The following is a 12,058-nucleotide window of genomic DNA, read 5'->3' on the forward strand; positions in this document are numbered from 1 at the left end:
ATGTATGGTGCACTCCGTCTTATGAAGAACTGCTAAGAAATATGGGTGATTTTCACACAATTTGTTAGAATCTCAAAATGTTTGCCCTGAATACAAATGCATTTTGCTGAAAAAAATGAAATAACAATATAGCATGACCCTGTGTGTGTATGTATACCCTTACGAAAAAGTATACTTCAAGTTCATTTTATGAAGTAATGTTCAAGTATATTTTTAAGTATACTTTATGTAAGTATACTAATATCAATGTGTACTTGTAGTAAACTTGTTAGTGTACTATTTCAACACTGCTTGGGACTAAATTGGCCCACTTTTAGTATGTAAAAGTATACGCTTAAGTGTAACAGTAGTAAACTTCAAGTACACAACTAGGTTTCTCATTTGTAATGCATCTGTTCTACAAGTGAACTTATAAGTATACTAGTAGTTTACTATTTTAATTCAAGTAGTATTTCTTCTTTTTTTTTGTTTATATAAGTACTCTCAGTAAACTACTAGTTTAGTAGTTTATACTGCAAGTATACTTGTAAGTTTTCTTTAAGTGAACATACCATTAAACTTATAGTTAACTATTTATATATTTTTGCACTTGCAGTATACTACTATGTTCAGATGTAGATATTATTTTTTAAACTTGAAAAATACCTTTAACTGTACTTTCATTTTAAAAACATTTTATTAGCTTCATGCATCCTTTTTTATCAACAATTGAATGTCGGTAAGTTTCATAAAGAAAGGCAACATTTTAAACAAAAAAGTTGAGAAAATCACATTTTTGTCAAAGACTACGCCTTGATCAGACTCAGAACGATGATCAAAACATAGATGGAGTAGATCGAGTCCAACACCCCCAAAGCTTCACAGTCGTTTTCTCTTCATGGGTTCGACATTTCATTTGGTAACATTAAGCAGTTTTGATCGTAGACAGTATATAAACTGGACACAGCGACCCCATAGGTTTCAACGGAGAAAAGTGAAGTCAATTAGAAGCTCTCACTTCCTGATGGCTGACCGTACCGCGCAGACTCAAACTGAGCTTGACGACGTAGATGTGACGTGAGCAACCCGTCTGTCTTCTAGTAGCTGTGCCAAGAGAAATCTGAATCATTCTCTTCCGAAACTTGCAGAGACGGAGAGTGTGGAGGTGTCCATGAGCTAGGAGCAGGAGAATCTTTTGCTAAGTATTTTGATTAATTACTTTGTCATTTTGCCTCCACGTCCCCCCGATTGCGCGTGAGCTTCTCCTCCTGTCCATACGGTAATTTGTGCGACAGAGAGTCGGGTGGATATGACGCAATCGTTAGCCTATTTTTTACAAAAACAAAGATACATGGAGTCTTTAAACGCCTCAGATGTAAAGTTATTCGCTGTCAAAGTGACGCCAAAATGAATGGGAGTCAATGGAATGCTAACAGCAGGTGGGGGTCCGCTAATCAATGGCGGCACCCGGGGAAGCTTCAATGTTTTCCGAAACACTGCCCCCCTGGTTTTGATTTACATGCAATCTTCTATCACTTGTTTCGGCTTCTTCTCCTGTGTTTTGATCCGGAGATTCTGTACTAGAAGATGTCATAGCGCCCCTACCGTATAACAGTGAAAACATGGATAGCTGGAAAATTCAGTCAATGGTGGGGAAAGAGTAAAGTAGAATTAAAGTAAATTCCTATGTACACTACCAGTGGACTAGCCTACACAAAAATTCAGATACGCAGAATTAGAAGCATATGTTTTATATCAATATTCTAATCAATATTTTCAAACAATGTAAGTTTCATAATGAAAAACTATGTAAAAAAAGTATATTTAATAGGCTACTTGATCAAAAGAGTTAACACAACTACAAGCCAAGTATACTTTGAATACTTAATTATACTATTAAGTATATCTCGATCAAAAGATTGAGTACAAGTACAGGCCAAATATACTTGGACTTTTCTCTCAGTAAGTCAAGTACACTTAAGTGTAATTTTAAGTTCTGAGAAGTATATAAAATGTAGACTGAAAGTATACTTTCTTATTTTCAGTTTAAAAGAAGTATACTAATAGAACACTTAAACTTCTTTTTCGTATGCATTTTGTTTATTTTAATTTTTTTTTATATATATTACAAATAAATTTAAAGAATGTGAGCTGTGTGATTCCTGATATGAATTTCTCACTGGTACTAACAGATGCAGGACTGTGGAAGCTGTTTGGAATTTTAATAATTTGAAGAAGAGACGAACAAATCAATGGGCTGAACAAAAATCAACGGAGCACCTGGGAAATGTGCCATGAACATTTAAAATCTAGATCATCCTCCGCTCAAAATCCCAAACAATTAAGAGCCACACATCAGAACTATTATAAGGGAGACAATTCCAGGCCCTTTCCATTCTTATTTGTTGCGTGTATCTATTCGAAGGCTTTGATGGAAGAGAGTGTGTAGAATTAATAATTTAAGACTGGCTCATCTAGCGTTCACCAGATATGTGCTGCTTCATGGTGCCTTCAGATTTTGAAACACTTGGAGAATTTTCTTTGGGTGTTAAATTACAGCCACAATAAAAATGGTGCTTAAAGATGTAAATGATTGCCCGCTGTCTTCCAAAAACAAGACTGTAAATTCGATATTTGACAGGGTTCAGCTTCACTTTGCGACTATGGATTCCTCGTTCTTGACAATAAGTCTTTCTTTCCCCATAGGAGTGGTTAATAATGCAGAAGTGCGGTATGTTAGATTGCAGCTGGTGGTAGACGAACACATTCTCAAAGAATGGTGTGGCTGAGATTGAGGCGTCTGCTTGGCCTGTAATCTACAGGAATGCATTACACTCATGAATAATCCTCTTTCAAGACTTCTTTCCGTGAATAACCACCACTCTCAGGCCAGAATTACATTTATAAAAATAATTAGTAGGACTAATATTTTGAATGAACTGTTAGTCTAGATGATAATTAACCGTTTTCTCACAGGTGCTCTCATTCAAGGATAGAAAGACTGATGTAAGTGGAGGCAATTCAGTGTCTCGCCATTCTGAATTTTCCCAGGTGGGAGCTTCACAGCAGTGTTTCTACTGACAGCCACACAAGAGATGACATGAGTGAGAAAATGATCAAACATGAAACGTGCGTTTAAAATCATGAGAAATCCTTGAAGGAATCCCTAGAGAGGGTCAAAAAGCATACCCGTTTCCATTTTGAATCTATGTGAATGTATTGAACGAACCTCTAGTCCTAAAAATTAAACTTTGGCGTCATGCTACAGATACCTCAAATAATGTGGCTTGTTGCAAAGAGGTGTGTAATTACTTTTCAGAGTGATTGGATTTACAACTTTCCCCTTGCGCACGGAAAAACAAGTTTAGATTTGCGATGAATTGTGATACAATTATACATTTATATTGAAGAGATAATCTCTTCCCTGTATTAGGACTTGCGCTAGTAAAGAACGTTCTACCACGCTCTCACGCTGCATCCAAAATCACATACTGTAGTAGGTACTACATTTGGTATGTTCTATGAATGCGTGTTGTATAGATGAAAATCAGAAATACTATCCACCATGTTGTCACTGTCATGTGATCTATTGCATCAGTTGAGTTGGTTCACTGCCATTCACAACTCCTGTGTGTTCCCATGGGATAATAAAGTGTCCATCGAATGCACACTTCAGAATCTCTGCAGAAGTAGATTGTTTTTCGAATACTATGTATTTGGACTAGTGCTGTCACATCTAACATAATGTTTGTAATATTATGATATCGCATGTCCTATGGTAGGGAAGTATTCAGTCTCGAACATAGCATCAGAAATATTTTCACAAGGGTTGTGCCATTGCCTATCACAACAAACTGAGCAACTGTTTTCTTTCGCTGTGTGATTCTGCCATTAGGTGGTTAATTACCTGAGATGTGATATGCACAAATATAGCAGCTTGTTTATGTATTACAAACACACTCTTTTACTCTTTTCTAACTGTGATGTGAATAAGATATATCGGGTATTCATGTTGACGTTTATTAGCTAGTGCTGCCTTCTTATCTGCACACTAAATCTGTCAAAGGCACAGATGAACAGGCTGCCTGCCACCAGTAATGGAGGTGGATATGCTTGACAACATGAAAATAATCAAGACTTCATTTTTTAGCTAATGAGATTAAGGCATATCAGCCCGTGAGGCACATGTCATGCACTATACATTCTTGCAGTTCTTTTCTATTTATCAAACATCATTTGAATTGCAACTACCCAAGTTTTTCAGTGTCACTGCTGCCTAATGCCTACGTGGGTAGTGATCTACATAAACAGCATGTAATGGAGATATTATAATCAACAAACACACAATGGTCTCTGTTACAGATCTAGTTGGCAATGCATCATATCACGGTTATCATAGTTAACCATAAATTCTATAGGAGATATGAAGAGAAATTTCCAATAGATTTGGGTATTTTAAGAATGGAAATCATGCTTAATTTTGTGGTATTCCTTTACAGTTAAAATCTGAAACAATAAGCTCCAAGAAGACTGCAGTGGACATCAGCAATTCAGAAATAAGACAACTATGGAATCACACATCTAAGTATGATTTTTTTTTTTTTTTTCAGCAAGGACGTATTAAATCAATTAAAAGTGACAGTTAAGACAGTTATAATGTTACAAAAGATTTCTATTTCAAACAAATGTTGTTCTTTTGACATCCATTTCTGAATGATCGTTTGACACTGTAATAGCTGCTGAAAATTAAGCTTTACCATCACAGGGGAAATATATTAAAATAGCAGCCTCTGTAAGCATGAAAGACTGTTCAAAAACATTAAAAAAATCTTACCGACCCCACAATTCTGAACAATATTTGTATTTATATGTGTGTTTCATTATTTTGCAGATTTTATAACAAAAAGTACAAAGTACAGCTAAAAATAAAACGGCTAAGTTCAGTCTAATGGAATTGTTTTTCCACCACAGTAAACCAAAGCCCCAATGTATGACAGGTTGCTGATTGTAACTATGACAATGAATTGAATCCATATCAATATATATCGATCATTAACACCAAACTGTTTCGACAGGCAAAATATGAATCAGTTATGCTGATAATATAAAATAAGATGATAATACAAAATCTGAAATGATTGAATTGCAGTGGTCTGATTTATTTCTTCTACTTTTAAAAATGATCCTTCTTGGCCACTGTGGTTTTGCCAAGTAAGATACGTTCCTGGATCAACATATTTTGTTGATCCTGGAACAAAATTCCTGTCTGAACATTTTGTCCTATCCCTACCCATAACTTTTCCCTAAAATCAGAGGGAAATGATAGGTGGCAACACTGAGAGAAGCACCTAATCCTGGTTGTAAGCCAAAACTTGACATAGCCTAAACTGTAAACTTGTCCCTCAAATCTGATTGGTTGATTGAAACAAAGATGCTGATCCAGGAACTTGTTGTACTTAGTAAAATCACATTCACTGATGTTTCTTGCTGTTATGTGGGAGAAGTAAGTAGTTTTGGGCTTATGTCTCTTTTTTTTTATTATTATTTTTTTTTTATATTGTTTTCTATATGGATTCAGGATTAGCATCTGAAGCTATTAGGACCATTTTCTATCAAATTCTTGACTTGCTGGCATGACAAGTCTGTGTTTATACTGGCATGCACCATGCGTGAATCAATGCCATGGCCGAGGTCATTCATCTGAGCTGTCTGCTGTGTCCCAGAAACACTGAGTGAGAGAAAGATAGTGTGCTGTGAAAAAGGAGAGGGAGGTTTGACTCTAAATGAATTTGGAGTCTTTCAAAAAGCAAGGATTATGTGAAAACAAGCAGCAACATCTCTGAATTGGAAAATATCTCTCAGTCAGAGTCAGTATGGCAGGTAATCAATCGCAAAGCTTATGATATACTGTAACACAGGGTCATGTCCTCATTCACATTTAGTGGTTAGGTTGATACTCAGAGGTCTATTACCTCCTGATGTGACTGGAAGATGTTACAAAACATTTACTCAAGTGTATAACGGTTTGAACCGGTATCTAACCTCAGTTAGACACTGGCTGTGTCCTAATCTGCATATATGCACAACACTGCAATGTCTAAAAACAAACTGCCTTGCTCAAACACACATTTAGGACAGACAGTATGCAAATTGGTACACAGCCTTTGACTATAATTTTTTTTTTTTTTTTTTTTGTGATGGTGAGCCTATTGTTTGGATTATTTGGTTGTGAATGTTTGCAATAAAAAAAAAATAAAAAAAAATAAAAAAAAACATTAATATTCAAGGCATGGTTTTGTGAAAAAAAAAAAAAAAAACTCAAAAAGAGATAAATGAGCTTTTGGGGTGTAGATTTCAACGTTGTCTACTTTGAAGCACAATCCTCTAAAATAGTTGTAGTTTATTGTTTATTAATAGCTGTGTGATCACAGGCTCTCAAGTGACATGAAGCTTATAATCTAACTCATCTAAATCTCTCACATCAATGGAAATATTAAGTATCGCTCACATGGCTCATTGCATGATGGATCTTTGTGGTATTTTAAATCTCAAGACATCATGATCAAAGGGCAATTAAACAACAGAGTAAGCAGCAAGGATGGGAGAGAAATCAGCCCTTTCATCCTCCAACCCCCTACCAAATAAAATTGCTAACAAAAATGTATCTATTTTTTTTTTCAGACCTGCATGGTTCATGTTTTTGGAGGTTTTGTTTTAGACCTTTTCATGTTTGTTTGGACATGAATATATAAAAAGTAATGTGGTTGTACCATGATACAGAAATGATATCAGGTTTACCATAGTATTCCTGGAAGTACCATTGTACTTTGATGGAATTTTAGTACTATGGTATTTTTAAAAGTATCATAGAATTACCATAATTAACACTTTGCAATAAGGATTTATTTGTTAACATTAGTTAACTACATTGGTTAACATGAACTAACAATGAAACATATTTCCACAGCATTTATTATTCTAAACTCATGTTAATCTCAACATTTACCAATACATTGATTTAAGATCAAAAGTTGTATCTGTTAACTTAACTCACTGTAAACTAACATGAAAATTTTTATTTACTACTACTACTAATAATAATAATTTGTTACATTTATATAGCGCTTTTCTGAGTACTCAAAGCGCTTTTACATGGAAGGGGGAATCTCCTCAACCACCACCAATGTGCAGCATCCACCTGGATGATGCGACGGCAGCCATATTGAGCCAGAACGCCCACCACACACCAGCTTATTGGTGGAGAGGAGACAGTGATGAAGCCAATCAGTATTTATGACGATGATTAGGAGGCCAAGGGGCAAATTTGGCCAGGATGCCGGGGTTATATCCCTACTCTTTTTCGAAGGACATCCTGGGATTTTTAATGACCACAGAGAATCAGGACCTTGGTTTAATGTCTCACCCGAAGGACGGTGCTCTTTGACAGTATAGTGTCCACATCACTATACTGGGGTGTTAGGACCCACACAGACCTACTGGCCTCACTAACACCTCTTCTAGCAGCAACCTGGTTTTCTCAGGAGGTCTCCCATCCAGGTACTAACCAGGCTCAACCCTAGCTTCAGTGGGTAACCAGTCTTGGGCTACAGGGTGATATGGCTGCTGGCTTTTTATTTATTTTGTATTACCATTTACTACCATCAACAAGGGATAATAAATGTTGCAAGAATATATTGATCATATGTCATGCCAGTTAATGCATCTACTAAAGTATAAAAATACCATAACATGTTTGCAGATATTTAGGAAACATGCTGAGTTCACATCGTTTCTCTGAAAAACACTTCTACAGCCAGTTATTTTACTTTGAAATGTGCGTTCCATGTTGGAATGTCTGTTTTTGTTTTGGTCTGTGTGATCTCGCCCACTGCCAGTTCACCCAATAGTATTTCGACACCCCAGGATGCCAGTTGGCAGGAAACACAGCATATTGCAGCCATTGCAGCCAGCAAACAAACTGGGTCAGAGATTGCAGATTCTACCCAACCTAAAAAGCCCCGGTATCCATCTAAAAATCTCTGTGAACGAGAGCATATTAAAACGCGGTTAAATTCACTCATCAACTTACGATGAGTAAGTCTCCTCGGCTTTCATTGTCAATTGCGCTCATTCATGTTGCGTGTCCTCAAATTGGCAACCCGCGTGAGCATCGAGTCAGAGGAGGATAGGGCGGGGGAAACAACGATTTAGACCATTCTTACAGACTGCACCTTTAAAGGGATACTGCACTTTTTTTGGAAATAGGCTCATTTTACAAATCCCCCAGAGTTAAACAGTTGAGTTTTACCGTTTTCGAATCCATTCAGCCGATCTCCGGGTCTGGGGGTCCCACTTTTAGCATAGCTTAGCATAATGAATTGAACCGGACAAGACCATTAGCATCTCTCTCAAAAAAATGAACAAAGAGTTTCGATATTTTTCCTATTTAAAACTTGACTCTTCTGTAGTTACATCGTGTACTAAGACCGACGGAAAAGGAAAAGTTGCGATTTTCTAGGCTGATATGGCTAGGAACTATACTCTCATTCCTGCGTAATAATCAAGAAACTTTGCTGCCGTACCATGGGTGAAGCAGGCGTAATGATATGACCGTATTGATATTTCCGTCGGTCTTAGCACACGATGTAACTACAGAAGAGTCAACTCGAGAAATTGGCAGTTTTGGTTGTTTGTCCGCCATTAGCACAGCTGCTCGGCACACCGGCAATCTTGATTTTGAATGACGGTACGCGCTGTGCAAGAGAGGGGCGATCAGCGCGTACGCGAACTTGATTGACACTGCTAAGACACTCCTCCTGGCTCTGAAGGCATCTGATTGGTTCTTTACATTCGCACCGAATGGCAGTGATTGGTCAGAGTTTTTACTGTCCTACAGCTGCTACAGAGGTCTGATTGTTTTCATTCCTTTTTCTGAACACATAATGTATTGACTACTCTCAGGATGGAAGGACCATTTCACCCAGTATATAAAAAAAAAGTGTTTCTGAACAGGATTACCTACTATAGCTTTAATATGATAATCATTAGCATGGTAATCAGTAGCTATACACTCTTAAAACAAGTTTTTAAAAGGGTTTTTTGCAGTAATGCAACAGAAGAACCATATTTGGTTCTGCAAAGAACCGTTCAGTGATCAGTTCTTAAAAGAACCATTTGTGTAAAGAATATTTAAAAAATCTAAAGAACCTTTTGTGCAAGGGAAAGGTTTCATGGATGTTAAAAGTTCTTCATGGAACCATAGATGCCAAAGTACCAAAGATGTTCTACCACCATCTGATAACATCACTGTACCACGGTACTGCCACAGACCGCAACATGGTGTCAGCAGTCATCTCTCAATCAGTGCATGAAATGAAGATTTCCTGTTCATGATGTGAGCGTCAGGTTCCCCTCAAATGTTGCCAAAACTCTACTGGGAGTGTCAGTGTAAACAGAAAGTCGTTCATTTTTCTTGCCAATTTCTTTTAGCAGAGCATCAGCAGTACTGTATCAGAGATGCAGGGGAGCATTACTCACTTCCTCCAAACATCTGAAATGTTGTTCCATCTTTTGATGGAGCGGTGTCTCCCAAAGGAATATTCTCAGATGTGTTTTTGGAAGACAAGTGATGCAACACTGTCAGGTGGAGGTAAAATGCTGCCTCCCTGACACTGAACCACAAACATAAACATGTCAGAATTCATCAGTGTCTTCTGAGGCAAATTGAGGATGCCTTGAAAGCAGAAAATATAACTGCAGGAGGTTGCAGGAGGACGCTGCTGTGCCCAAACTAATGACCAGAATTTGAGAGAAAAAGTCCCAACCTACTGGGAGTCATATTATATACAAAATCTGTAAGTGATATTAGAAATATGAAATCCTCTATAATATAACATTTAAATTAAGGTGAGAGAGATTCTACAGTGGTTCATTACAAGTTTTCTTCTTTAATTAAACTCAACTTTAATTAACTTAAATCTAAGGGAGTTTGTTCTTGCTATAGCTGACTTTGGCTTCGCTCACTTTGATTCAAATAATTCAAATAATTTTGAACTGAACTGTATTGTACAGTGATTTTGATACCCCATTCCAACCTTGGAATGCAGTGGTCTTCAGTCAATGCATTCAAGCATTGCAGATCTGTAATTAAGACTTACAGTCTTTCTTTTCCAAAATGTACCAAATATATTGATGACTCATCTAGTATCAAAGGGGCATATACTAATAAAATACTCTCTAGAATGAGAATATTCTTTCCCTGGTTACTGTTCTGTATAGCAATAGCAAATACATTTTTGTTATGAGAACTAAGATTTTTTTTATATATATATATGTATTAATGTATGTATATATATGTGTGTGTGTGTGTGTGTGTAACCTTTTTATATATATAAAAAAAAATGCTCACTAGTACATAACATCAATTCAAAAGAAAAAAGTCATGAATTAATTAACTTTTTCACTCATACACAGTGAAGCTCCAGCCCCTCCTCTTAGTTTCATGAGTTTAGCTCGTGATTATGATGTTGAAAGCTTTGACAGTGGCAGTGAAGAGTCTCTGAGTATGCGGACACGTATGGATCTGCATGCAGGTGTGATCCCACTAAAGCTCAGGTTTATGTGTGTGCGTTCAGGGGCTCGGATGTGCTGGACTTCCTAATTCATATTGTCAGCTGAGAAGGGAGAGCTCTCTCCAAGGCAGAGCTGCTTCTAATCATGGCCTGCAATCAAACACCTGTCACTGGGGATGAATCCACCATCACAGCCCTGCACTGTCTGCACAGCTAAACCCAACCGCATCCATGATGACTTTAAGAGCCAAGAACTGCAGCCAAAACAATGTTCAGGTGGAGTATGAAATCTTAGCTCTGACACTGTGGTGAGATAAAGAAAACCATTTAAAGATAAGATGCTCTGAAATTAAGAGGCATTGTGAGAGTTTACAAGGCTCAGAGAATTTAGTTTCCCTTGCACACTGCAATCTATTGAACCGCTAACCATTTGTCAAACAACAAAGATTTTGTGGTGCTCCATTACCTTCGGCCCCTTATGGACCTGGTTTTAACATCAGATCACAAGCCAACAGCTCTAATTAGAGGCGTAAACGGGGTCCAAAGCGTTTTGTGATCTGGTCAGAAGTGTTCATCATTGAAACTACCATATATGAATCTCATTAGAACAGATCAGTACTCATGCCAATCAGAAACTAGGAAATCAGGCTTCGCGATAAACTGCGGACAGCTTGCGATTGCAGTGCAGCTGAAGTGTGTGGAGTATAAAACATCTTGGGTGAAGAGGAATGCATTTCCTTATGAAATTACAATGAAACCTTCACCTGCTGCATGTCATGAGCATTAAATGTCTTGTGCTGCGCGTCTTATGCTGTAAACGTTGCTCCATTAAAGATTCATCATGACCTCGGCATGTGTAACCATGCACATTGACTCTAATGATGTCTCGCCTGTTGCCTGGGAAAAATATCAATCCCATGGGCCCGAAAGGGGAAGGCATGTGCATCCTCATTATCAACGCATGCATACGCAGCCGCTCGGAGTGGGTTATTTAGTGTTATGAGCAGGCCGCAGTGCTAAAGTCAGCTTAGAGTACTGATCTTTTCTGAGTCACAGTGCGCTTGGTGCCCTGGAGCTCTGGATCATGATAGACACTTCTGATCCCAAGCTCTCTCATGCCTTACACCGGGTAATGATGCCACTTACAGCTAACAATGACTGCATTCAATCTGTGAGATGTTATAATGGTGTTTTGAACGGATAGCTTTACGTTTTTTTGCTTGTCAGTTATGCTGTTCGGTAATAGGTTGCCTACACCGCTTGCCGTGAATTTTCTTCTTGTCTGTCAGCTTTCATCATTAACCTGCTACAAAATTCAAGTCTAAATGACTGAAATGCCTGCTCAAAATGGAGCAAAATGCACATGCAATGATGTGGACAAAGGGATTTAAATTACAAGTGTTTTTTTTTTTGTTTTTTTGTTTTTTTAGTACAAGGTTTACATTCTTTTTGCTCAGGAGTTTTGCTGCCTTGCTGCTTTCCAAACAAACAAGCATCACAGGTTATCC

This window comes from Rutilus rutilus (genome assembly GCF_951802725.1).
Source record: "Rutilus rutilus genome assembly, chromosome: 12".
NCBI classification, from domain to species: domain Eukaryota; kingdom Metazoa; phylum Chordata; class Actinopteri; order Cypriniformes; family Leuciscidae; genus Rutilus; species Rutilus rutilus.